We start from the raw sequence: 27,597 nt of genomic DNA on the forward strand, positions 1-27,597 counted from the left end.
CATTGAAATTCTAAGTGAATAAATTTTATCGTTCTATGATTAAATTCTGAATTATTAACGGCACTTTTTCATCTGAATCGGCTATATAGTCAAATAGTAGGATGACTATAAAAGATGAAACAGGGAGCAAGCGGATTTGTCCAATTTTGAAGCCCTTATCAAACATATTTCCAAAATGTATGTGTATAAACACGAGAAAATTCTGGTTAGCCGAGCTCGGAGCCCAAATTCCAACATGTGACCATATTAATACGAAGCAGAAGTTTTAACAGCTGTACCACTACCTCATGCCCGATAATTTTGTGTAAAGTTCTGAAGTTGGTAATGAAACAGATTAAAAGCAGGACATAACCTCTTCCACGCAGGATACCGGGTGTCAAATTCCTCTTGGAGTAGCCAAGTACCAGTCAGTCTGTTTCAGTGGCAGTTACTGCTGTTTTATTTAGAGCATTGTGTGAAATGTGAACTGATTATGAAGACTGTGTTAACACGCCAAAACAGACCTTCCGATTAGCTCCTCCTAGTAACAACAGTCAAGGTGAAATGTGTGAACACAAGCTCCCCTGAATTCAGAGACTCGGTCTAACAGGATGTGACTATTGTATCCTGACTCTTGTAAGACAGTCCTGTGTCAGCCCACTTTCCTCATTTTATAATCGTTGGATCTTGTCCGTGTGCAAATACCGCACTAACATTTTAATGAACTAATGAATTTTCATGAAACTATCATGAACATCACATGACTAAGAGACAGCCAGACACCCTTCCCCGCACGTCTGATTTTTAATTTCTTATATTCAGTAATACCAACGTGACGTTCATGAAAACTTCTGAGTTGGAAGTGACATTAGGATCATTTAATGCAAGGTCCTGAAATGTCATATAGTAATAAATCTTCGAAAAATATGCAAGTTTAGTTCCGGTAATTTCGTTTGCAAAATATAAAACAAGAACATGGCGACGACGAAATATTTATATTTTTCTTTCTCCACCACAGAGATAACTGGAGTCAGGCATGTGGAATTCTGTACAGAAAGTTTTTATAAATATTCCAATACATTTTACATTTAAATTCTGTAATGCAGCATCACGTTGTATTTTTAATAAACCTCTCATTAGAGCATCGTCACTTTCACACTACAGAGTCACTTGATGATCATACATACGATCGAAACATGTAGCTGTTTATCGATGTAATTTATAAGACACAGCAGTGTAGTGTAGTGACACTAATTCTGTGCTTGTTACATAAAAGCGATGGTACTTTCTTTAACATTTTACATGTCAACTTCTGCAACTAGGGTTAGAGGTGGGGAGTACGAAGATGGCTGTCTTCTGGGTTATTGCGCCGTGTAGTCTGGTAGAAGTTTACCGACGTTTCAGGGGTCCTTATTGCCGCCATTATAAATGTGCTGAACCAGAATACATGGTGCTACAACCCAGAAGGCGGCCATCTTCTTGCTAACGTGATTGACAGTGAGAAACATGTGGTTATATTTGATTATTTTAATGCAAGTGGTAACTGAACAAAGGTAAAGTATACACAGAAATAGTTCACGAAATAAAATTGTATAATTATTAACTAGCCCCACAACACAAACTTAGACTCTTGAAGACAAGTAGAAAGTACATACTGTTTACGGTTCTTGCTTTGTTCTATTTTTATATTCGACTTTCAGTTTAAACAAAATGTTATGGCAGATATTTTAATCACCATGTAGCTATTACTGGATATTTACAACTTTACATTATTCGTGGAACAAACTGATTTTTTTTTTTGTTCTTTTACTTATAGTGTAGGAGAAGAATCTGATTTGTGTTTGAAACCATGAAACTTCCCCAGGATTTTCGGCTAACTCATGGTCCGATTTTCAGGTCATTGCTTAAATATCACACATTTAGTTGTGATTTTCTCCACGAGGAGCAGACTGTCGTGTGGGAGACTTCCCTGCGTGCCAGATGCCACATGGTTTTATTTTGGAATGGAATTTTTGAAGTCATCGCTTCCCGAGAGGGATGCCCAGTGGCAGCCAGATACCGCGTCCGCTGTTTTATTAATAACTGTTCAGTCGTGCCATGTTATTCCCGGCTTGGTACTGAAATGTAACGTGTTACTTCTGAATTTTGTTTACAGATGTCACGTGAGTCATATGGACTAACAACCAGTTAAGACTCATGGCTCTACCCGAAGTTAATCGCTGGGATTCCCCATCATCCGGATACTAACGCGGATTTCGGGTTGCTACCTCATGAAAATAACTGTTCAAAGGATTTATACTTCACGAAATAGGTAAGGGAATAGAGTTAGTTCCTTGAATAACCATCACTACTAACTTATGAAATGAAAACTTAACACAGTACAAAGTGTAATTGTATTTGAAGAAGATGAAGAATAACGCAATTAATTAATACATAATTAATATTTCCACATAACTAAGCGCTTTATGCTGACTTTCACAGTTTAATGCAACCGGCCGCCCGTTGAGGAAGAGGACACTGAGTTCTGAGTTTAGTCGCTGTATCTCTCAAAAATATGAAGGCGAAGCCGCGTTACAAACCCGATTTTCATTCTTTTAAGACGGATGTTTGGTAAATTACTTCGTGAGTGAGTCCTTTTCGGCCTGCACATTAATTGTGAGTGTTCAGTGTGGGTGATATGACGCTTATTGGATTTTAGTATCGCACAAAGACGTTAAAGTGTATAATTGGGTTTGTAGACTGCCGTGTGCTTTGTACAATGTGAGACAGGTAAAGCGTTGAACCTCCGAAAATTTATTGAGGTTTTACGGGCCCTTGAATCAGATTAGTTTGAAATCCATTGCTCGAATAACTGTCTACAGACGCAGTAGAATATCTTACGCAGATACACAATAAAAAATGTATACACACTTCAACAAAACAAAAACCTGTATAACAGCTTCAATACTAAATTTATACAGACATCAAGGGATGACTATAAGTCATGTTGTGTATACATTTTTTTGGGCCCCTCAGTAGTTTCCCTTTATTTGTTTACGTCGTTTATCATTCTCGTTTATCGATATTTGAATGTCGTTCGACATTTACAGTTATCAGCTTCAACTTCCACCCACACATCGTTGCCTATTGTTTGCCCTGACCTTACAGTTACAGAAAAAAGTTTACGCCTTTCTGTTGTTCCACCTACCGAGTCACGGCGCCAGATTAGGGTCATTGTGCCCTTGAGTCTATCAAGTTAGACTGCTCGGCACGTTTCCCTTTTAAATAGCTTCGATATATCGTTCGATTGGTTGTACAATAACAACAGATTTATTAACATCATTATCTAGAAATTACTCGGTCTAAAATATAAACACATCTATTTTACACTGGCCTTCTACTATTGTTACGCATCACAAGCTCGGGAAGCTTTATTGAATGCAAATAAAATTACGAAGCACCGAGATATATTTAATTTCTCATAAACTTTGAAAGTTCTTGCTGTATGTTACAGCGGGAAACGATGCTAACATAAAGAAAGACACAGCCATTTTCAGATGATGATATTCACTCAGTTCTTCATGAACCCCGTGTTCGCAAGAGCTAGCCGCTATCGTGGCACAGTTGACAGCGGTGAACGACTGACTGATGAGCGACCACCATTTTGTTTCTGTTTTCCATCTTTTTGGGACATTCTGTATATTACCATAATTAAACGTCTGCAACCAGTGGTACTGAAACTCAAGGACTGAGATGTAAAATGTCGCATGCATTCATAATTTAGTCTTGATGCAAGATACCCGGTCGGCGGCGCAGTCAGAAACGATCAGTAGTAGGCTTCCAGATCCAGTTCATTAGTGGAAAGCTCTCCACAGAGCACTGACTCGTGTTCACAGTTCCGTAAAAGAACTGCAAACATCTCGATGCTGTCTCGTTATGACTTGCTTTCCATTAGCACACATTTCTCCATAACATTAATACTTGAGCGGTTTCTAAACAAGATTTTTCGGCCTATGGACTCTTATTGACTATCTTTGCAGAGCGGAGTCCTTCGGAGTTCATAATCCCTACTTGTCAAGAATTGTCCCCACTTGCTGTAGAATCAGAGGGTTTATTACCGTATTCACAAGACCCCTAAAACATAAACAGTCTCCAGAGCCAGGTAAATCCAATCCGCGCACTCCATTCTACTTATTTTAATGCCCATTTTAATATTATACTGAGGTTTTCCGATTACATATTTTGTATGCATTTCTAATCTGCGCAGTGTGTTCTTTCTACATTCCCCGTCCAACCACCTAAAAGACGAAATGGATCATAGAATTGATTGTCGAAGTAGGTGGTAAAAGATTATCATGGTAATGTATAATTTTAGATTTGTTATAACGAATCTCCCTTGAAAATAAATGCTCAGGAATGATTTCCTTTGACTGTTAGTAACCTTTGTTATTTTACTGCGATGTTTGTCGCCGCATATTTGTGTAATTAAAATAGCTGTGATGCACCACAGCGATCATATCACAATTAACGTATTAAGAATAACAGGATCTAGTGAGGTATGAACACGTGGTGCACTGCACTGGAAAAGGATGTGCAGTCCCTTAAATGTTGGCTCCTATTTTATGTACTTTTGTTCCGATGTCTGACTATTCTTGATCATAAAAATTGTTAACATATTTCAGAACTTGTTTTGTTACATGACAGCAAGTCTCATATAATTTAATTTTAGACTCTGAATGCCCACAACATTCCGTAGTGAAATAAGATACGTGTAACTGGAATTTAAACCAAACACAAACACGTGTGGCCGAGAACTGGCGATCTACTGTGGTCGGGGCAAATGTGTGCGCTCGAGATCCAGGAGGTGGGAGGGGTAGCAGATAAGGAACCATAAACTATCCATACAGTGAACATTTTCACCAGCTGCAGTACTTTGTAGCTCGCTGTCTCAGTTTCTACGATGCTAATGTCTGGTTTATTTTGTGCATGCGTTTGTTTTCTTTCTGCCCGAAAACTAGTGACGTAGGCAAAACGCACAGATTCGCCCCAACTACAGTACTTTGCTTTGTTCTGCTCAGAAGGAGCAAAAATATCCCGCAACTTGAACTTGATGTAAAACGTTTTCACTCTTGCTTTGAATTCGTGTGATAGTCGGTTTAAATCACAGCCGGGGGCCAGAAAAAGTTGTACTACTTTTATATATCTAGTTTCATCAATAATTTTACAATTTGTTGACTTCCGAAGTAAAATACAGCTGCCCACTTGATGGTAAGAGTTGCAATATGCAAAACTGGAATGTCAAATCAGGATTCTGCTTGGAACAGGTCATTTCATGCGTAGTATATTTGTCAATTAATTAGGTTTCGCAATTCAGTTCAAGTGGCGTCACGTGGTTGAATTCCAATCCTGAAGGCCAAGGAACAATGAGAAGTAACGTCAGATGTGTGACGTATATCCAATTGCACCAATTCCGGTATACTACAGGAAAAAAAAACAATCATTGGAATTCTTCATGTCAGACATTGGTGCAACACAGCGCCACTTTCACTTCGTTTACACTTGCGTCCGCTGGTTTTTCCGTCAGTGAATATATATCCTTCACAAATTATTATTAGTATTCAAATCGAAGGGCGGGGATACAGCACGAACAGGAGATATAGAAATTTATTAATGATTTTAGTCAGAACAAATTAAAACACTAGAGAGACCAAGGAGTAGATCGGAGGATAATATTAAAATTAATTATAAAATTGCGTGAAGGTGATAATTAAATTTATCTGGCTCAGGATACGATTTAACGGCGGTCTCTCGTGAACACGTTAACAAAATTTCGGATTCCCTAAAAGGTCAGGAATTTCTCGTCAGCTGAGAGAGTGTTAACCTCCCGAGGCGTCTCATCCTCCTCAGTATTAGTTTAATTACTGTAAATTTGTCATAGAATTTTATACATTATGATTGAAATATTTTTATGATAACTGATTTTTAATCGGCTAAATGGCAAATTGATGTCAAGGATTATTAAATTCCTAGTAACTGGCTTTACATAGTCTAAGTTTCTACGTGAATAGGTATGAAGGTGTTCTTGACCGTCCATCTGTTTATCCTATGTTTATCTCCGAAAGTACTGAAATACTTTCGATTATATTTGGTATTATTATTAGTTTTGGTCTGTATCGTTAGAATGTGACACCTGATTTACTTGGAGATGGAATTGCAATCCTACTCGTAATCGCAGTACATAAGAAAGCAAAGGGCATGTCATTAGATACATAACTTCAGTAAAATATTTTTATGCTGTACTGTGTTTATAATGTGGTCGGGAATAGAGCGACAAGCGTATGTCTCCAATAAACGGTCAAGGACAGTGAGGTATGCAAATACATAAAGAATGTACAGGACGTTCGAAAAGTGAATGTAAGCAGTAGTACATTCAGGCCGCATGAAGTGTGTGTCTCTGTAACTAGTGCTAGAAATGTCCGCCTCTCGCTTCTTTGCAAACATTAACACGCTCAATTTTATTGCTAAACATGAACAAGGCCCTCTCTTGTGATTGCGTAAGTTGTTGCCAGGTATGACATTACTACATAACCGTAACCGCACAATGACTTTTCGAACACGCTGTATATCTAAAAACAACCATTCGGCGTCAACTTATGCAAAGGGAAATAAACATCAAACTTTTCTGGTTACGTAATGCGCAAGACTGGACCTTGGCCCCCCTCTCCTGCATTTCACGACCTTCATCAAGCAACTATTATCTATCTCAATATCTGGGTATTGATTTCCTTTTGTCTTATTATCGGTTGTCTGTTTGCTCTTTTATCACTTGAACAGATACGTCAACTTTATCATGTTCAGTGAAGCGTGAGACATCATACAGTAACAAATAATCAACTCTTCGAAGCTCAGCAGACTAGAACTTTTCCAGGACCAACGGTATGTAAGACATTGACAGACTAAGATTCAAAGAATACTTTGCCAGTATCGGTGTAAAATAAGGGGCATGTACCAAAAATGGAGAGGTGAGAAAAGTATCTGGAAATGAGAAGATAAAAGACCGCCTAGATGGGAGGAAAAAACTCGGATGGATTCTACAGAAATATTGTGTGAGGGTATGAAATAGATTCAGCTGGCTCATGATAGGTTCCAGTGGCGGATTGTTTTAAGAAAGATAAATTAATCTTCGGTATTCATAAAACGCGGAGAATATCGTTACGTGCCCAGTGACATCAGTTTCTCCAGAATGACATGTTCCGTTAATTACGATTGACCTAGATGTATGTGAATTTCTTCGGCGTGGTTTAACCCTTTAAAGGATAAAACTAAATTAAATAGTATTTAACAAGCACATAGCGTACCAATTTTGAGATGTTCCCTCTGGTATTGCTTCTAGATTTTCAATTCCTGAAAAAACTGTTATGGATAGAGATGCTGTTTGTTCTGCAGACACTGCGTCGCCGAGTGTTCTTGGCGGTACATGCAAAGTATCAGAACCCGTAACCTGAGTAGCCTTATAGTATAGCATCTGTTTTTTCAACCTTATATAACGTTTTATAATGGTGGTTAAAACCTGCGAAATAAGATTTATGAATCATCAACAGCTGTTGCAGAAGATAACGTTTAACACCTGAAGACGCCACGTGATGATAGGGATTAATTTCTTTTCTTCTTCGTTGGATCTTTCTGTCTTTGTCTTCAGCTGACTCAGACTTGTTAAATTCTTAACTGTTTGTGTAGCCACACATTGAGATGCCATTGGTTTTATGTAACTGAATCAGTGCTAGTTGTGTTAACACACAACCTCTTGCTATAAGCAAGTACCTCTTCTACGTTCTAGTTATAGTGTGTGAGATACGACCATCAGAGGCACAAACATTATTTTACGGTTTGAAACGACGTTTCAGATTAGAGATACTTTGAAACAAAATGTGTCCATACTAACCTGGAAGCAATCACCTACTCACAGTGACAATGCAGAGCCCATTGCACCTAAATGCAACCTAATATGATATCGATGTTGTTCTACATAGTAACGCGGTATGGACTTGTAGGTAGGCCTGAAGATGGAGGCAGGATGTTCCTCCGAAACGTCGGTATTATACCTGCAATTCCACACAGCGTTCCAACCCAGAAGACCATCATCGACATCCCCAGCGTCGAATCTTAACCTGATATTTTTTTCATTCGTGTTCAATAATAAAGAACACTTCTAAAGGGTTTTGATTTCGGTAGTTTACGAGTACACTTAAAATTATTCATTGTCAGGACTTTTTCCATCTTCTGTTCTTTAAAACCACGACGTTTCGGAGGCTGATTCTGTCTTCGTCTTCAGGTGAGAGGTACCTACTCTGTTGTGTCTCTTAGATAGAGCTAGCCTCCGAAACGTCGTGGTTTTAAAGAACAGACGATGGAAAAAGTCCTGACAATGAATAATTTTAAGAATAAAGAACATTGTTTGTAACTGCACAAGTATTTGGACATCCCTGGCTCTAACGGAATAAAACAGATATTGGAGCAGAAAGTACTCCGGGAGCTTCGTGACGTCGCTGCAGGCGAAGCGACGCCACTTCTTAATTAGGGACCGCTGGGTGAACTACAGGACGTGCCAAGTAATCAGGTCTCGCGGTCTAACCGGCCACGTGTATTTTTAGGGTGACACTGATGCGGTAATTCACGTAAATATTTTGGAATGATCTTGTTTAGCGATGATACAAGTAGAGATTTGTGGTTCTAGCAGCAGTCAATTCCGACGTAGCAAACATCAAAACATGAATGTACCAGTGAAGAGACCAAGGCATTGATTAATTAATTGATGGATGCGATTTATTTAATGTGGCGATATTAACGCTTTGAACCCCAGTTGTGATCATATGAGCGTACCGCCTGCTTTAACTGTCATTAATTGCTCATTTTGCGCATAGACTGTATTTTGTGGGTTTCTTTTAGATTTTCGGAGTAACAGCGATCATTTCCTTGAGTTGCATAAACCGGTTGATCTTTGAAATATGATTTCTTTGATGTAGGTACTGAATGTTTAACTATCATTAGTATAGCTTCGGCTTCGAAGAGATAAAGAAACAACGTGAGCGAGTGTGGATTGGATTCGACTGGCTTGCCATTATGACCGGTAATGGATCTTCGGGTTCTATAAAATACTAGGAATGTCATTGTAATTGAAGTAGGGTGTTTGAAAATGGGGTGCTATGAGAATATTTTGACTTAAGAGAGAGGAAGTAGGAGCAAATGGAGAAAATTACATTATGAGGACCTGTAACATAGGTTCTTGTTCCACGACCTTCATTATTTTTGGCAAGGGGCATGCCTTGAGCGGGACAAGGCAGAGACAAGAAATGTATACATATATTTTAGTCGGAAAACTTGAAGGCAGAGAAACCAATTTTGGATTCTTATACTTGTATGGGATGATATGAGGGCGTGGACTGGATTAACCTGGTTCAGATGGTGGGATCTTATTAACACGGAAAACGAACCTTCAAATTTAATTAAAAGCGGGAAATTTTTTCACAAGTTGATCGATTGCTAGATTTCAAGAAGGATTCCCGTCCATTGAGTTATGTGTGTAGCTATTTACGCAGTCCGATAGTATCTCAGTTTGTATCACGGCATCGTCAGCGGCATGTCCTGACTGACACCATCCGCTGTACCATGAAAACCCAACAAGAACACTTTCAGTAAATAAACAAGCGTTATTTCTGTATTCATGGTCCTGTTCTGTATTTAGATTTTATTATACACTGCAGTTCAATGAATGGAACGACCAAAGACAGTGGGAGAAGTTCTGTTTCATTTGCGTAAGAAGTGATTTTCTTTGACCGGTCGTAGATACGCAATTACAGTTCTTTTTAGTTTTTTGTACGTATGGCCTAAATATTTGTATACTTTATAAATTTTCACCCTACAGTTAGGAAACAGCTGATGTTTTTAAGCGAATTCGCAAGCAAAAGTTGCTAAACAGCGCCTTTCTAACTTCTGCTGGCTGTCTGATCCATCACAACTCGCAATTTGATTTTTTTGGGAGTTTCGTTAAAATCTATCGATACATTCGTGCTTTGGTCAAAATTGGACAAAAGTGATGGGCAGTAAGAGACCTGAAACTTTCACGGCAATTGAATGCAGTCTTCTCGAGTTACGGGCTACATAAGTACGGAATTCCAATCCAGACTTTTCGGAGACTTCTCTCGTCGTAATAGATCCCGATTACTGCTGCATTTCCTTCCATTATAAGGGTTGTTGGATTGTAACTTAATACTTACAAGGCCGATCGGCTGATCGCCCGAGAAACTTAATTCCAATGAAGAAATTCATGCGATATTGCACGCGGGAGTCACTGGGTGGCGGATTCCTACCCAAAGAATTCGCGCATACAGAATACCTACCCGGTCATTCAGGAAGGTAAAATTCTGCCGAACGCACCATATTATTACACAATGCGCGCAGTTGCTAAATTGCGAAATTTAAAATGAGTGGTAAAGTGTACAGCCATCTTTAAAAAGTTGTTCTTGTCGAATGTTTTATATCTAACTGGTCCAGAGGTTTGTTTATTTAATAAACATGCATTTCTAGTATTTTAAACCTGGTCACTCTGTATTTTAAGTGGCTTCCATATGGGTCTAATGAAATTAGCTTCAGCTGTCTTTTGTTAAAAATCTACATCCCACTCGCAGTAGGTATGGTCTAGTTGGAGGTCTTACAAGTGTGCGAGAAAGCCTGTCTGCTGAAACCCAACAACACCGTGGCTGAGGTTCAGATTTTTAGAGGAACTGAGACCAGCCCCTGCTTCCACACATATGGTTTCCTTTCGCATCTCTTTTTTAAATAAAGACAACCGGATGTCAGGATATGGCTTTTCCAGCCAAGAAGGCCATTTAACGCAGTTACGATTTAGGTGAGAAATATAAGATCTTTTCAGAGATGAATGTCTGTTCAGTGGTTGAGACTTCTCGTGGTACAATAAACCCTTTCCTACTTAATAATTAAAAGTCTGAATAACAAAAAATATTCTACTGAATCGTAAAATATATCTAATGAAACAAATGTGCTGTCCTGTTATCTTATTTTTCTTCGTTTTAAACGGGTTATTGCATTCTTTGGTTGACGTGCATGCAATTGACGCGTAATGGAGAAGTCTTTCTCTCCAATCCTCCATTTATGTAAGTGCGTGGCAGTTTCAATTAAATTACGTTTTGTTAGTCTTCAACGTACGTTGTGGAGATGCCGTGAAATGTAATTTTTGGCTCGTATCGGTCTATGATACCACAGACTTTACGTGAAGCCCAAATTAGGTTTGTAATGTCTCAAAAATGGCTCATCGTGTACAAATTTATTCATTACATAACATATACTCCTTTTTCAGATTATAATTTTCACCTGATAATCTTTTAGACATGGATACTTAACTAAAATCTAGAGGGGGGGGGGGGCAGTGTTCCATCTGACGTCATCTCTGAATTTTTACAAACGCAGCAAGTACGCTATCCATTTCTTAAATCCTCAACATTTTATAAGATTTTCTTTTTAAGGAAGGTGATTAGTATTTCTGAATGAGATAAGTAGTCCATGGCAAGGAAAGAGTTCGTTTTAATGACATTTCGTCGTTCTGACCTGCTGAAGACATTCATTCAAATTCTGGCACTGCTTATTACATGTCAGTTCCTGGAACAGCAGAATATTCCAGTGGCCTCTCACAATTATATATAATTATGGGTTTAATATATTCTTAAATAGTTTTTATATAAACTGTCGCAGTTCTGGTTTTGAAGACCTCCGGTCAGTAGCATGCGTAAGAATGACTCCTATACTGATGTGAAGAAACTCAAAGCAGTACACTTTTCAATCAAATTTCAGGACAGTTTTTATACATTTTTCTTCAGTCCCTTTTCCGAAAATTATGAGGTCATAGAATTCTCTAGTGTTATCCGTATATTCATGTGTGTAGTGTATCATCCCGGTGTGTTGTGTTGGTTCTTGGTGTCTGTTTATGTTCGTCACTTTTCATACACCCAGTTCACTGTCCATTCACTCGAGCAACATGTTTCGGTTCAATGTGGCCATCGTCAGGTTCAGTTCCCTGTTTATATGTCATCGCACTGGGGATCGTATTTTTTCCTCCCGATGTCAAGAAATGACAGGGAATTTTTCCTGATGATGGCCACATTGAACCGAAACATGTTCTAGTGAATGGAGAGTCAACAGTGGTTTCCCCCTAAGCTTCACACTACAGATTGTAACACTGCATTCATTATCTTCCCTCGTTTGTCGTTAAATATTTACCATATTGATAAATGCTCAAATTAAAGTCTGAATATCTCCGGCAGATGTATATATATTATGACATTCCAAGGTTTTGAACGATAGGCCTGTATGGTATATTTGATTAAACTTTATTTAGAATTTCATGTACAGTAATGGTTTTGTTGGACCATAAATACAGAAATTGTATTTGACGAACAACTTTTAAGCGTAGACTCCCAATGCCAAATTTAATATTCGTTAAGTAATTCTGGACATGATATATTCGCGCAGACAGACCTCTCTATTAAGCAGTCATACAAACCACGTTCTTCTTAATGCCCAATCAAGGTCGGTATGTCCCGTATGTGGAAGTACTGCAGTAATATTTTTCTTTTTTCCTTCTTTTTTATCTATTTGTTGACGTTTGTCAAGGTTCTTGTGTGCGATCAGTAAAGGTAGCGTTTCTACACGATACGACGCTCGGACAGTGTTGGAGTTTTGTAGATTTCAAATTTCCACGGCGTCGTCTATGAAAATGGTTGTGTTATGGGTCATAGCGCCGTATAATCGGGTAGAAAAGTTTACCGACGTTTCAGAGATACTTGCTGCGTCCATCATATTCCGTACAGCAGAAGTAATTGAGGAATTAAACAAACGCACATAGTCTGCGTCAGTGTGTGTGTCTTTGTTGGTGTGTCCCCCCTCTCGTGGACTCGCACGTATCAGCAATACAAAACCCGCAGCTGCACATGCTTTTATCTTATAGGGCTGCAGACTTGTTTGTACGTGAACATTTAAGTGGAGTGGATTCCAGTGTAATTTGAGTACACCGATACTGATTAAATAGGCAAATAATAACCAAAAGTAAAGTACTAGTTTCCAGCAACATACGCTGTAGTTTCACATGAACCTTGGGTGCCCCACCCATGACAGGTTAGGAAATACGCCCTTTCAAGATTAATTAGCTTGACCAACAAACCAGAACTTCGTAACGGTGTGGTCAGTAAACGATGGTACTCTGCTTTCAGTCTAGCAGTTCCTCTTCGCATGGCGTTTGACCCTTTGAAGCCCAAAGAATGTTGAAGTAAGGCAGAAATAGCTTATAAATTCTGCATGTTGCCCATTAACATCAGCAATAAAATAAACCACAGGCCAGTGAAGTACATACGGAAACCCGTGAAGTGTGCATTTGAAAAATATGGGAAGCGTGTTCTAAATTTCAGTATTAAATTACAGAATTCCTCAAACAGATGCACCGAGATGGGTTTCCTATTCGATTTTCATGCAGCAGCACAACATGATGGCTTTAAGGTTCGTGTTTCCAACCTAGTTATTAAATTGACTGTATACGTATTTGCAAATGCTAAATCCACACCACAATTCTCTGTTGAGCAAATCCACGGCATTCATGTTTCGTCATTGCACTCTTACGTGTACGTAATTTTATTTTCTCAGAATTCTGAATCCTACTGTTCCTATATGGTGGGGAGATTTCACAGCAAACGCCTACATCTGAATTTCCCGTCATTAAATCATTGTTCCTCTCTATTTGTAATTTGTAGTGTTGCGTAAATTGTTACGCTTTGTGCTTGTTCCCACTGGTAACATCTGTGCAAAACAAAGAAGCATCAGAAAGCACACGCAGACTCCTTATCAGACATTAATTTTATCTCAGCCTGACGAAACAAGCGGTTTGGAATTTTTTGGGAGTTACTTTAAAGACAAAATTAGCAGCGTTTAACGAATGGTTTGACACAATTTGGGGTCTAGTTTTCCTTACTAGCAAACACGTGGGAAATGTTTTATCTGGCCGCTACGAAATGACTGGAAACGGGCGCAGAATCGGGTAGATGCCATGTATGATGTGTAATGAATTTTGTTGGGAGAATATTTTGGAAAGCGGTCATTTGGAAGACTGAGAAGGAAATGGGAGGATAATATAAAGATAGTTTTTAAGGAAATCGGTTTTGAGGATGAGAGGTATGTGGAACTTTTCAGAATTGTTTCCACTGGCCAGCGTTGGACCTTCGAATTCTATTACCACTTGGTTGGTTGGTAAGATGGTAACGTATGCCAATTGAATTGGATTCCGACCGAAAGAGACTTGAATGTACTATCTTGGCAGAAACGTCGTGCTGGCTTACATAACATATCTGACATGACGAGCACGAGAGATAAGTTTGCCCAGATTATGTGTCTGCAAGTATCTTCTGGTTTTAACAAATGGATAAGATGTTCATCAAAAACGCATCTCATACACACACCCATCGTGAGCTTATTAATCTTACAGCTTCTGTATTGACCTATCATCATTTTCCTTTAAGCGCTGGTTGGGAGGCGCTACAAATCCGCGTGTGTCAATGTTTGTTCATCACTTCAGACAGTTTCAAAGTAAACAAATTATCAGGGAAATTCTGTTTGACTAGAGAACAAGCTACACAGGAGTAATATACCGAAACTAAGTTTGTTATGGTAAAAGTTTATATTGAATAGAGAGTCTGTTGCGATATGAGTTTGTTTTATCACTGTAGGATACGGACCACTGGCAGACTTGTGAACACCGTTATTAACACATTCATCGCCCTGATGACGGAGACAGTATGACCTCTGAAACGTTGGTGGAAATCTACCAGACTACACGGCGCAATAACCCAGAAAACAGTAAACTTCAGACTCACCGCTGTGAAAACCTCAAATCCTACACCGTTATTAACCTTCGGGTACAATAAAATACGGATAATTTCTTAACTAACCGAGCAACTATCATATTCTTGAGAAAGACACTGCCCAGTGGATTTGTTTATAATTAAGCCTTTAATTTATTAGGCATTCTTTACGCTCTAATGTGAGCGAAGAACACCTTATAGGCCCATTCATGTCTGTAAGTCTGTCTGTCGCGGTTTACGTAGGGATTAGGCAACTCTCACGATCCGGGATCATCGTTTGAACACATCGTGGCAGCAATGGGATACGAGGATTGTTGGAACTGACTTGCAACGGTGGGAACCATGGTCATTGTTAGCTCACAACTGTGACCTGGGATCGCATTATTGCAACAATGATCTTTGACATTATTATTGTCTTTGATCATCGCCCTGATGATGAGGCAGTGTGCACCTCTGAAACGTCAGTCAGTTGTGAGACTGCACGGTGCAATAACCCAGACGGTTGTCTATCGTCTGCAGACTGGCTACCGTGACAGCCGAACATCTCACAAGTTTTACACCCCCCCTTCCCAAAACGTTTCCCCCCGCAGGTGAGTAATGTCTGAGAATTTCGGCCTGAACGTTTGCTTCTGAACCGTCCTTGAGACCGGAATAAGGCCCCGTGTTAGGCAGTGATACCAAGCGGAGCGGAATGGTTGCGCTCTGTCTCCCACGTCTGTTCGTTCTGTTGCCTCAACCCAGCGGTTTCCGCAAAGCAGTGAGTGGGTCACCGACCCCCTACTGTCGGAATTGGATTCGATCACCAGACACACAGACTCCGAGACACGCCTGAAAAAACATTCCATTAAATGCCGGTTTGACACGACCTCACACCATCACTTGAGGAAGTCCCGGAATGTGTGCAGTTTTATCTCCAGGATCCTCATGCGCCTTGCCCATGTGGCGCTAAGGCGTAAAATATACTTGGGGTTATCAAACATTTAAGACTTGTAGCCACATCGACACTTTCTAATCGACTCACCGTGCGTTGGGTTATATGCCTAATTAACGATAGCTTTCTTAATCTCGTTGGAAAAGCAATAGAAATTCTACCATTGTAATATAGAAATTAGCTCCACATATACTACCCAGTAATTTTCTTTAATAATTTGTGTTACTTGTAATAATTATTCACTTTACATGAAACCAGTTATATTAAATTTAGTCACAATAATTTTTATCACGTACGATTATTTAATATTACTAAAAATTTAACTGTCATTCTTTGTAGTTTGCGTGTTATCTCATGAGCTACAGAGTGTTCCCCTTACCACTTATTCCCAAACACCATCAATAATCACAAGATTAAAGACGCACTTTTTGGAGTACACCGACATTGGAAACTTGTTTTTCACTCCACATCACGTAGGGAGTTGATGCACTTTCTTATCCAAAATCATTTGTTGCGTCTCAAATCATTCTTGCATGTTATCCGGGTCATTTGCGTCTCAAGCTATTCTTGCACTAATGTGATCCCAGGCTCAGCAATGTCTTTCAACAAAAGTCTTGGGCCGTTCTTGCACTAATTTACTCAGAGGTCTCGTTGAGGTGTTCTCTGGTCATGTGACAGCGTCAAGACCACCTTACATAAACTGGTAAACGTCAATATGATTTTTGAAAAGGTGAAAAAGCTGAGCAGAATTTGCATATCGTACCACCGCTTGAAACTGCCAGCATTGCGTAACCTTGCTGCAGGGCCTGCTTTTATATTCCCAGTGGCAAGGATATTGACGAGGGAGTGTGCGCGTTCACTGCCCAGAGTAAAATCACAAAGCAATTATCATGAGCGATCAGAAAGATCTATTTGATGTCTGGCCGTGGGATGTATTAAAAGTAATCGAGGTACGTTCAGAGTTCCAAGGTTCCCCCTAGATAACTGAGCATAACAGGATGGGTGGCATAAGCTTACAGCAGACAAGTGAGACTCAGAATCTACTAAAAGCCGCTTATAAAGAGGTGATTGTTACGGGGTCCATCACTCGGGTGGGTGGGGAAAGTCATGACCGCCTTCTTTTACTAATTCATAGCTCAAGCTCAATAAAACCTTTTTACTTTGACGATGTTCTGGGTTTTGGTGCCAACGTGTAAGTCCGGGGCGCCCTGACAAAGAAGTGTTAATCGCGAGAAACGGAGTGTAGCATCAGGAAACCACACCTGAACAGCCGATATCAATTCCAGAAATTCCTTATCACATTTTCAGCACCTGCGAGGAATGTTGCAAGCACACGCCCCTGTCGACCCCTTCACTTTGACGTTGCACAGCTGTTCCAACTCTGTCCCTTCACTCGACGGTTAAGGTAGGCCGCACACCGGCAAGCGTCAAGACACGATGTCTGCGACATGACGCAAAGAAAGGAGCACAGTTGAAACGAATGAGTTTATGAAAACCGCCGCACACCGGTCTGAGTCAAGATGCTGACGTCAGCTTCATGCTGCAGACACGTGCAGCAAGACCCGGCATGTTCCTTTTCTGTGCGTCAAGACTGAGACATCAGTACTGAAGGAACAGTACCAGTGTACGTTATCGACATGAGTGAAGAGTAAACAAATATTAAGATAGTGCAGACGGTTGAGAAGTTCCCGGTAATATACGATTATTCGTCCCCGGGCCACTCAAACAAGGAGGAGGTTGATAAAGCTTGGCATGCAGTTTCAAAAGAAATAAACATAGATGGTAAGTGCACTGATTAATTTTATTTTAATGAGCTAATGACTTAATTAACTATTATGCATATTGAGCATAAGCTCGTTACGTACAAGTCTGCTCTCACTCACACATAAAACTGGACGACGTCATGTCATCAACTAGAGAAGATGTGATAAGACGCAGACACGTGCTACTTAGGTGTGCGGACTCGAGTCTGAATCACGAATGAAGCAAGACTGCGTCTTTTGTCTCATGTCTTGATGCTTGTCTTGACGCAGTTGGTGTGCGGCCGCCCTAAAAGTACGTGATATTTCACCAGTTTAACATCCTAGTTGACCAAGTTCACTGGTGTAATAGTAATGCTGAGATGCTAAGTTTGAATTTCGAAAGGCTACAAACTATATTTACTAAATTACGTTAACTTCCTCAGTCACTTCAGCAAAACTCTAGTCTAGCATGCGTACCTTCAAATAGGGGTGGGGGTAGGACCCCGCCTTCCAAATCCAGTACATGCTCATTTTTATGATCATACCGTACTATTCGACGATTTATAAACTCATACAGTTTAAAAACCGCCCTTGAATAGCATAATAAGTTTTATTTTGACAAAGTAGTAGTGCTTACCGCAGACCATTAGTTTGGTGATAGTAAAATATTTTAATAAGACGTCTTAACTGCCTGGAATAAAGGCCGAAAACTAACATAGACTTGCAACGATTTGGAGGTAGAACGGTAGTAGCCTGTTTAAACCCAGTGACTTAACACTAAACATCATGTGTAGATACTTATGAATTAAGTTTGCGATAACTGACGGTCGTTTCTCAGCTGGTCCATTACTGCACTATCACCAATTCTCTATCCGCCACCGTTATATGAGCTCACCGACTTGATTCTTCCCACCTCACTTCACGTTCCCTCCCTCAAGCGCTGTCGAGAGGCCACCATGAAGTAACTGAACTGTTTTAGTGACTCCCCGCGGGATCTATAACAGTATTCAGCAAGTTGGCATTGAACTTGCTTTTTGGCGGATGACCTGTATCGGAGGATCTTAATTCGTATCCCGAGGCCGGAGGATATATTTTGTTGGTTCCGTCAGCTGTTCCAAGGCCGAATTATCGGGTATGCTGTAAGAAGATGGACGAGGGTTTTGGCACTCTTCGGTGTTATGGGCGGGAACTGTAGCGACGCGATCTTTAGCTCGACTGGCTAACAGGTTGGGAACAATTATTAATCAACTCTGAAGCTGTACAGTTGATTCAAATGACATCAGCGCTGCAACGTATTAAGTAATCCTATACACTACCTGTATTATGCAGCGTCTTATTTTGAATGTCAGCACTGAGTTAGTTACTCTGGAGGTCAATAAATTTCCTGCTTTTACAATACCCAAATGCACATTACAATTTTCACACAAGCCCACAATCGGATCCTGTTCTGAAATTCTGTTACTACCTTTCTATGTGTTTATAAATTTACAAATTTGGTGCCACGTGTATCACCAATATCATCAATGTCTTCTTCACCCTGATAATAGTAAGTGAGGTTTTCAAATTATGAAGCTGCTCGTTATAACATTTTCCAGTCTCCTGTTACTTCCTCTTTTTAGGTCTTAGATCCAAGACCAAGTTTGACACCCCCATATAAACTAACTCAAAGGAACAGAGTAATTCTTGAAAAGCCGAAGAAATATATGTTTTAATGTTTTTCACGTTCATCATGTGCAGAAAGGTCAGTTTCGCCAAATCATAGTGTTATATTTTCCAAGTTCGTTATTTGGGATTTTTAGCAGAACGTTACTGACTGTGTTCTTAATGCTTGGAAATATGGAAATAAATTACTGATGGATCTAAATTCGGGTTTTATAAGTGTCTGATACTGATCTACAGACCCGTGTATTCTACACAGAATCACCATTTAGGCATGTTCTTGTATATTAATTGTCGTCATACTAGAAAAAAATTAAAAAAACTAAAACAAATATTAGTATAATTTTCCCTCAATACGAATTTTCATCTAAATTCGTATAGTTTTTGGTTTAATACACAGACAGAGGATTGTAAACGGCCTCCCCTACATAGATTACGCTCACTTCGTACATTGCACAGAAAACACAGTCACATTACTTCCACCAAGAATCGAACCCCGACTGTTCAATACGTATACCAAAACTTGTCAGACCGGTTTATTCTAACATGTAACTACACTATACGAAAATCTATTCATAGAAACGCCCGAAACTACATTTCATAATTAGGCGGTGTTAATTTTACGATACGTCATAAACACGTAACTACCGTCTTGTGAGCATCATGGAGTCGCTGAGATAAAGTTAATTTGCATTTCGCATACCACTGAGATAACATGAACAGAACAATAGCAATTATACCGATTTATGACGCCATATTTTTGCTTCGTTCTTGCTTAGATGCATGCATCGAGGTTATGTACAGAGAACAAGAACGTTGAGCAACATTAAAGTCATCTGCCTCCAAGACTTATTTTTCCTGCTGTAAACACGCAAGCCAAGTTTGGGAACGGTATCATCTAATCTGGGTATATCACAGAGTTAAGATGATAAAGATATCCCATGTTTCAAAGATACGATGTACCCTTTTGCATGGTCCAAGTGATGGGGATTAGCGACGTTTCGGAAGAAACTGCTGCCTCTTCCTTCATAGTCAAAATTGTAAACGTCAGCAACTTATCGAATCCTGTATTAAGTGTTTATTGTTAAAGTAGGTGTTGCATATATTTACCACTAGTCTTTAAATGATTAACGCAGACACATACATTTTACAGACACGATTAAGAGTCTAGGTCAGTTGCAGAAAACAGTATCCAGTTGTTATCGTTGAGAAAGGTGTTTGGAAGGCCTTGACACTGTCACTTAGCAGCTCAAGCTCTAAAGAAAGTTGCGCTGTTCGCCAGTGCCATTCTTCATCCTCAAGGCGTGAGAGTCGATCGCGAGCCATCGAAGGTGCTGCTTTATGTATGAGATAATATAATATTTAAACATCCAGTTCCTACCGCAAAGAAAACATAACGCGTCTCCACTACACAGATCAACTGGTGAATATTGTTTAGGGAAATAATCACTGTTTATTCTGAGAATCGTAGAAAAAACTGTGGGCAAAATATAGATTCTGTTAATATTAAAGCAGGTGGTACATTTTCTTATCACCAGTACTTAAAGAGATAAATGAAGAATCGATCGGTCGATGCGCTGTTAATGTCATGCCATTCCATGACATAGACTTAGTGGTATGTTCCTGCCATTGGTCAAAGCGAAGGGACAATCCGCTGCAGACTTTATTACAAACGGTTATCTCGTGTGAAAGTCACTTCATTTTTCCTTTCCGTGCAAGTTCTGTATCCCATGGAACATTAGTCTGTGTTTAGTACAGTATTGTGCTTGGGGGCAGTAATGCTTAATTTTCTAATCCAGAAGAAATTGTCTGTGATTAACTTCAAAATAAAGTAGTATATAATTGAGCTACTACATTACTTCACCAGCTCCAGCCTTCTTTCTGCGATCGTAGGAGGTACTTCACAAAGAATTAGTTTCATATTTCTAACCGGCGATGCTTCATTGTAGGTGAATATTAGGATGTTACTCCTCTTCAAACCACTCAATGGAAGTAACTTGACGTCTGTCACGAATAAGAGTGTATTGAAGTCAGAGGTTTTATTTGTTTTGAGACTGAATATATTCGGCCATGTCCCACATTTGTCCCCATAACATATTTTCACCGCCCGCGAATTGACAAAGTAATGAGCTTAGAAAATAAGCCAAACACTCCCAAGTACCTAGACATTTCTTGTTGACATACTTTTCACCCAAGAACGTTTTGAGTGGTCTTGTTGTGGTCATTTCACATAAATATTTGCCCACATCTACGCCAAGACTTCATTCAATCTTGATATAAGAATCTGAAAAATTGTGATCAGATTTCGACAACGATAATTTTATGAAATACAGACAACTGAATGGGCAGATTTCAGGTTCTTTCGGCTGTAAGTATGAAGATGGCTGTATTCTGAAATATGTTTCACAGTGTAGTCTGATAGTTACTGACCGATGATTCAGTTGAGCTTACTGCCTCCATCATCACTTATCACCCTGAAGATTAAGGCAGTCAGCTGCTCTGAAACTTCGGCCCAATATCTGCCATACTGCAACAATTGAGGCTTACACATGTGACCTCAACATGCTGGCTAACAACGCCTAGCTGATCGGTTCTCCTCTACTCCAATGTATGGAGTACCACTGAACCACGGAAGAAAATGAACTTTTTACTTTTATGTTTTTCAAGGTGTTAGCCGGGATATCACTGCTGACATGAACACTTCGCCATCTGCAATATACCAAATTCGAAGTCATCGTGAGGATAAGAATATAATTGTGATGGAAATGTTGGTAGACCTACCTGGGTGGGTGTGCAGGGAGTGAGTAGCCTGAGGATTGGTGGCCTGCCCAGTAAATTCAAGTCATTATGTAATTAACTCGCTGCATGCTGGGACTCATACCTACACTGCGAGCCCGATGCAAGGCAATTACGTAAGAGAGCGCTGCTAAGAGACGTTCATTTTAATACATGGTATTCCTGTGATGCCGTCTACATTAAAAAACAGAAGCCTTTTTCAAACTTCACAAGGAATGTGACGCTCCAGATTTAAATTCGGAAAGTGCCACGTTCGAAACTCGGCTATGTTACCGGCTATCCAGATCGGGGATTTTCGTCGTTTTCATAAGCCTCATGTAAGAATTCCGGAGTTGTACCCAGAAACAGGCCACGATCGACCCTTTCAGATCTTCAGTTCCCAGCATCTGTTTAGTCGAAATAAAACAGTTTGTGTCCGTCACTTTCAGACAGGAACGCCGACGTCATCTCAACAAACACCAACGCTGATGCTTTCATTTTATTAATTTTTAATTACACATATTATGTACCATAAGGTATTTTATTTTTTCCTGTACATCTTAAACTCTGAAGGGCGAGTTACAGATGTCTTTCGATATGAGTTTGTTTTTATTGTTCTCGAAACCATTTACAATGCGTACGCAAAGGCCAGCGATAAAATTAAATCACTACCTGTCCAACGGCCATATATTTTCTTCACTCTTTGTTCTCATAAACCGTCGAAATATTCAACTAGAAAAAGAGAGCATGTTTTAAACCCAATTTAAATGAAATTATAGCATTTTTTTCCATAGGCATTAAGACTGACAACAGGAAGACAAAAGGTTCTTATTTCAGTAAGTAGTAAACATTCTCCAAATTTAATCTGCGCTTAAGTTTTCCGTGGATGTAATTTTGATTTGTTACTTTTGTTCCCCAAAAATGTAAAACAGTCGCAAAAGTAGTTATAATAAGTTGGATCAAATAGAGGCGTGCAGACTTCTGTTAGACCACGGTATGCTGTTGAAGAAACTAAATTCTTAGGTCAGAACTGCTCAGCTGTTATGCAGTGTTCTTCCCGTTTCACCCAAGTGTCTCGTATATCCCGTTTGGCTGGATTGTAATCTTGTCATGTAGCACGACCATGTACTTTAAAATCACAGAGCATATCAAGTTTGCACTCACTGTTACTTTCATACGTATAGGCGAGCAACGCATTTACGACACAGTGCATACTGGAAATCTGTCGTAAATCAGGCCCTATTTTTCATTAGACGCAGTGTTATAAACAGTTGTACATTTATGACCACGTTCTAAAATAATTTCTTACTAAGAATACTTGCAGTATAGTGCAAACATATACCTCAAAAAATAGAACTGCGTTCGATTAGGAAAAGGTGATTCATCCAGAAGTAACAACACAGAAAGTAATAGACAATCATGCTTCGTTACGCCTACCAGAATACCTCGGTATCCAGTCACATCAGAACCCTGATGATGGGGACAGAGTTGGTTCCTGAAACGTCGGTTTACTACGGTAACCAGTTAACGCGGTTGGTTGTCCGAGAAGATTTTATTGGATTTTAATTGTTCTACGTAATAATACATGATGGCACAGAAGTCAGGTGCAAAGGACAGATCCGATCGATGACAATAGTTCTTATTCCATGTTATCGTGTACCTAATTTATGTTAGTTTCTGATGATCCATTCTAAATGTATCTTGAAAGTTACCTTCGACGCTGCAGGAGGGTTACACAACTTTAAAGATCATGACTAGATATAGACGTGTATAATGAACTGCACGGCTGATCTACCTGACGACATTCCCGTTTGCCTTATATAGTAAAACTATTCGCACTGTCCAGTGGGCACCGATCTCAATTCCTGCTACCGGCCTCTTTCGCACGGCGAACAAGTAGTTACATTTCATAAATGTTCCGCGGATTTATGCTACACTCTGTTACTTCCGGTCACTTTCTCACAGTTGTCAGACTACCAAGAATTGCGTGATGGATTGTAAGGAAGGTAACGACTACGTATCACAAGAGAAATAATTAAAATGGTATTTATTTGAAGTTTTCCCCGCGTAATGTACGCTGCAATGAAGGACCTGTTTATTTAATTGATGGTTCAGTGTCTCGATTAGGTTAGGGGGCCTGGACTTCCTTTAGAGGTGATGACAAACCGGGGGGGGGGGGGGGGGGGCACAATTCAACCTCATCGGGAGGCCCGGACGCTGAATGAGAGTTGCAATTTGGATTGATAATCTACGAGCAAACAGTCTGGAACGTCGAGTGATATGCTGTTTGATAACGTACAACGATAACACTTTGAAAAATAAGTACCTTCATTAGTGCAAGTTTGTTTTATTAAATGCTCTCGGTATCCGTAATGTCTTTAAGTGCCCCCGTCTCGAACAACTTTTGGACCAATTGACGGGTTTTGATCAAACCTGGTGTGGCCATCATTCCACCACAGTACTTTCTAATCTCCTATCGTCAATAATCCCAACTTCGAGGCCGTATACGAACTACTGAGGTGGGATCGACACTTGCATCACTTACTAAGGTACTGACATCAGATGGCTGTAGATTATAAACGTGTACAAATTCAGACTAAAACACGTGGCAGCTGTGCGAAACGTTGAAATTCAATCTGTGTAGGAATTTTAAAGTGTAAAGCAACAGGCTTTGTCAGCTATTCTCCCGTCTGAGATCACATTCCACTGTTCCCCATAGAAAGAACACGTGGTACAAGACTTGAAAGACCGAAAGAGGACGAGAAAAGATCTCTCTGGAGAGGTTACGTAATTTCAAAGGCCGGGACAAATTATACCTTCATTCAATTTTATTTTCTATAACGTTATCAGGTTATATTTTGTATTTTCCGACGGTACATGGATTTAAACCAAATTTAAAACTGTTGCCATAATTACAGACCAGCATTACACCAAATACATTCATTGAAGACATTGCATTGAAGAATTTAATGACTAATAATGGGGTTAAATATGAAAAACACGTTCGGCTGTTGCAACATGAAAATAGCAAAGTCGCTAAGAGATCGATACTATTTTCTCTGAAGTGAAAGTCGGCTATCACTGACGTCACGTTGCATCATTCGTTAGCTGTATTTGGACTTTTATTCTTTACACCTTGATCTTTGTCTTAACAGACCTACTCGTAGTTGCGGTAACAGAATCTCGACAAGATTAAACACAATGTTCAGGCAAACGTGATCAAAATGTAGGATCGGGCAGAGGATATTGCAAGCCATAACGATTGATTACATTCGTGAGAGCTGAGTAAAGATTTCAGTATTCATTGTAATTAATTCTCGTTGCTGAAGAAATATGTGTGTTTTATGCACACCTGGCATGCATATTTTCCCACAGTTCAACTATTGCCCAAGTGTCGTTCAAATGTGACTAACTCCAAGATTTGACACCGTAATCGTCAGCCATTTAACTTCTGTCCTCAGTGAGGATTCTTCCCTAAGCGACCATCTCAGTGTTGTCCTTCAATCTCCTTCCTGGTTTTCCCAGCGGTTATTTTCCGAAAGATTCCATGCCGATATTCTCTATGTATATCTCGTTCATTCTACCCACATTCTTATCTCTTTTGTTTCAAGATTTCACTATCCTGACCCTACTAAGTGACCTGTATAAATCAGAATTATCTGTTTATGCCTAATAACCTAAATTCATCTTTATGGTACGATATTTTCCTGACTGCATTATTTTAAAAAATTGAATTATTCTGTTCGTACCATATAGCTTATGAAGTGTCGAATGACACAGTTATTTTTAATGATAAATACAAAAGAATGTGAAGTAGACTTAAGCAGCCGTGGCATATTTTAAGAGCCAGTCCCGTATTTTGACTTTAAGAGCTGAAGAAAATCATTGGAGAATGTCATCTCCGGTTCAGTAGTTCAACCCGGGGCCTCCCGAATACGAGAGCGCATTTCTAGATGGAGGTTTACCTAGTTTCGAACCCTAGCCACTTTATTCCTGAGAAAGAGCCCTCGGCATCCGTTGGACAGAATGTGGGATGGGCTTCACAGTCTTGGCGGTTAAGACAAAATCCCTGCCTATCACGGAAATCGAACCCTGGTCGTCGAGGTTGCCTCTCCTGACATTTACCTCGTTGCCATTAATTCTGCATCCAAATAAATGTAACAAATGCATTTTTGTTATGTTAAAGTTGGCACTCTTTGGAATATGGAAGTTATGAATTCATTGTACCGGTGTTGTCTGAAAACTTTGAATAAACTTTCTAGGAGTGTTTTGCATATAATAAGAGTATTGTCATAAAATGACTCATCGCTGTATCCCTGTGGCGAAGTATAATACCAGAACATAGGCGCTGAAGGATAACCGGGTAGGGGGGAATGGGTCAACTGTAGCATTTAAAATAAATTTCCATCTGCCTTGGTTACTTCAGCAAAGCCGGGGTTCTGGCCTAGTTTAAATGATGGCATTTCAACAATTTGTTGAGCATTTCGGGCTTTCTCGGGCAATTCTTTTTCGAAAAAAAAACAATATTTCGTATTTTCGCTCATCTGATGATCGTAACGCAGTCTGGCTTCGGAAATAAATCCCACCGACTTAATTTTTTCGGGGATTTTCAGTGCTGCTACAGTCTATCTTACAAACTTATAGGATCGGACATCTTTCCACCGTTCCTCAAACGCCGAAATAATTCCAGATGTTGTTAGAACGTCGTTAAATAATTAGGTCTGGGATTACTAGCATTTATGCATTAAAAGAGAAATGTAGGTTAAGATAGTGTAATTGCGTCATATTGTGAATATTCTAACAATTATTTATTTCAATCCGTCTTATCACAATATTTAAAATTTCTTATAATTAAGATAATAAAATATCATTGATGTTCCATATCGATTGATCGATTTACATTTTGGAACATCTTTTACATCAATGATATTTTATTATCTTAATTATAAGAAATTTTAAATATTGTGATAAGACGGATTGAAATAAATAATTGTTAGAAATGTAGGTGTTAATGATACGATGGTTAGGGCAAATATTAATTAGATCGGGCTTAATTATGGCCGTCACACTGAGTTCTGAACTACAAGGTATACAAACCTTTGGCTGTAATGGCTGAAATCGTCTTTGGGAAATCTTTGAAAAATATACAACTTTTTTTACTTTGACTTATTTCAAGGCGAATATAAAGAAAGTAAAGATATTGTGATTTTGGGAATGTTATGCGAGGTTGATAACTGAAGAAAAAAATACAACTTGACGTCTGATATTTGTAGCGCGGTATGTTGCAAATACATCCACTAGGCCTATTAGCAAAAGTCATTCTAAAGCCCACGCATTCAGAGCCAGAGATTTCTAAACCTTCTTGATTATTCGTCCCACTTTTCCGAAAGATTTAAATGTCGGCGACCTACTGATAGAAACAATGGCCGATTGAGTCTGCTGTCTATCATGCGACATAAAAATTAACCTGCACATATAATTCATTTTTGTTCTAAACAAATGTGATTTTGCAGACTTAAAAAAACAGCAAATTGCAATACCGAAGTACCCGACCTAGAAAAATCTCTCTTCTGCCCAATCGGAACCCAAAAGTTAATGTCAACGGCACGTGCTT

General features: G+C 39.4%; 2 protein-coding genes across 4 annotated transcripts in view; one reads left to right on the forward strand and one right to left on the reverse strand.

Moving 5' to 3' along the window:
* LOC110841472 (C2 domain-containing protein 5) overlaps positions 1-27,597 on the reverse strand; it is a 199,345-nt gene that overhangs the window by 97,327 nt on the left and 74,421 nt on the right. The gene's annotated exons all lie outside the window — the stretch shown is intronic.
* Positions 1-27,597, forward strand: part of LOC110841474 (smallish) — a 139,869-nt gene that overhangs the window by 31,804 nt on the left and 80,468 nt on the right. Inside the window, exon 2 of one of the 2 annotated variants that reach the window (XM_087346557.1) lies at positions 2,135-2,290. The gene's annotated coding sequence lies outside the window, so the exon portion shown is untranslated. Of the gene's footprint in view, positions 1-2,134; positions 2,291-6,839; positions 6,895-27,597 lie in introns of those variants that run through there. The other variant, XM_087346558.1, reaches the window with a different exon arrangement.

The sequence above is a fragment of the Zootermopsis nevadensis genome, unplaced genomic scaffold (assembly GCF_977971745.1).
Source record: "Zootermopsis nevadensis isolate Lab colony 2312 unplaced genomic scaffold, Znev_1.0 Znev_ptg000010l, whole genome shotgun sequence".
Taxonomy (NCBI): domain Eukaryota; kingdom Metazoa; phylum Arthropoda; class Insecta; order Blattodea; family Termopsidae; genus Zootermopsis; species Zootermopsis nevadensis.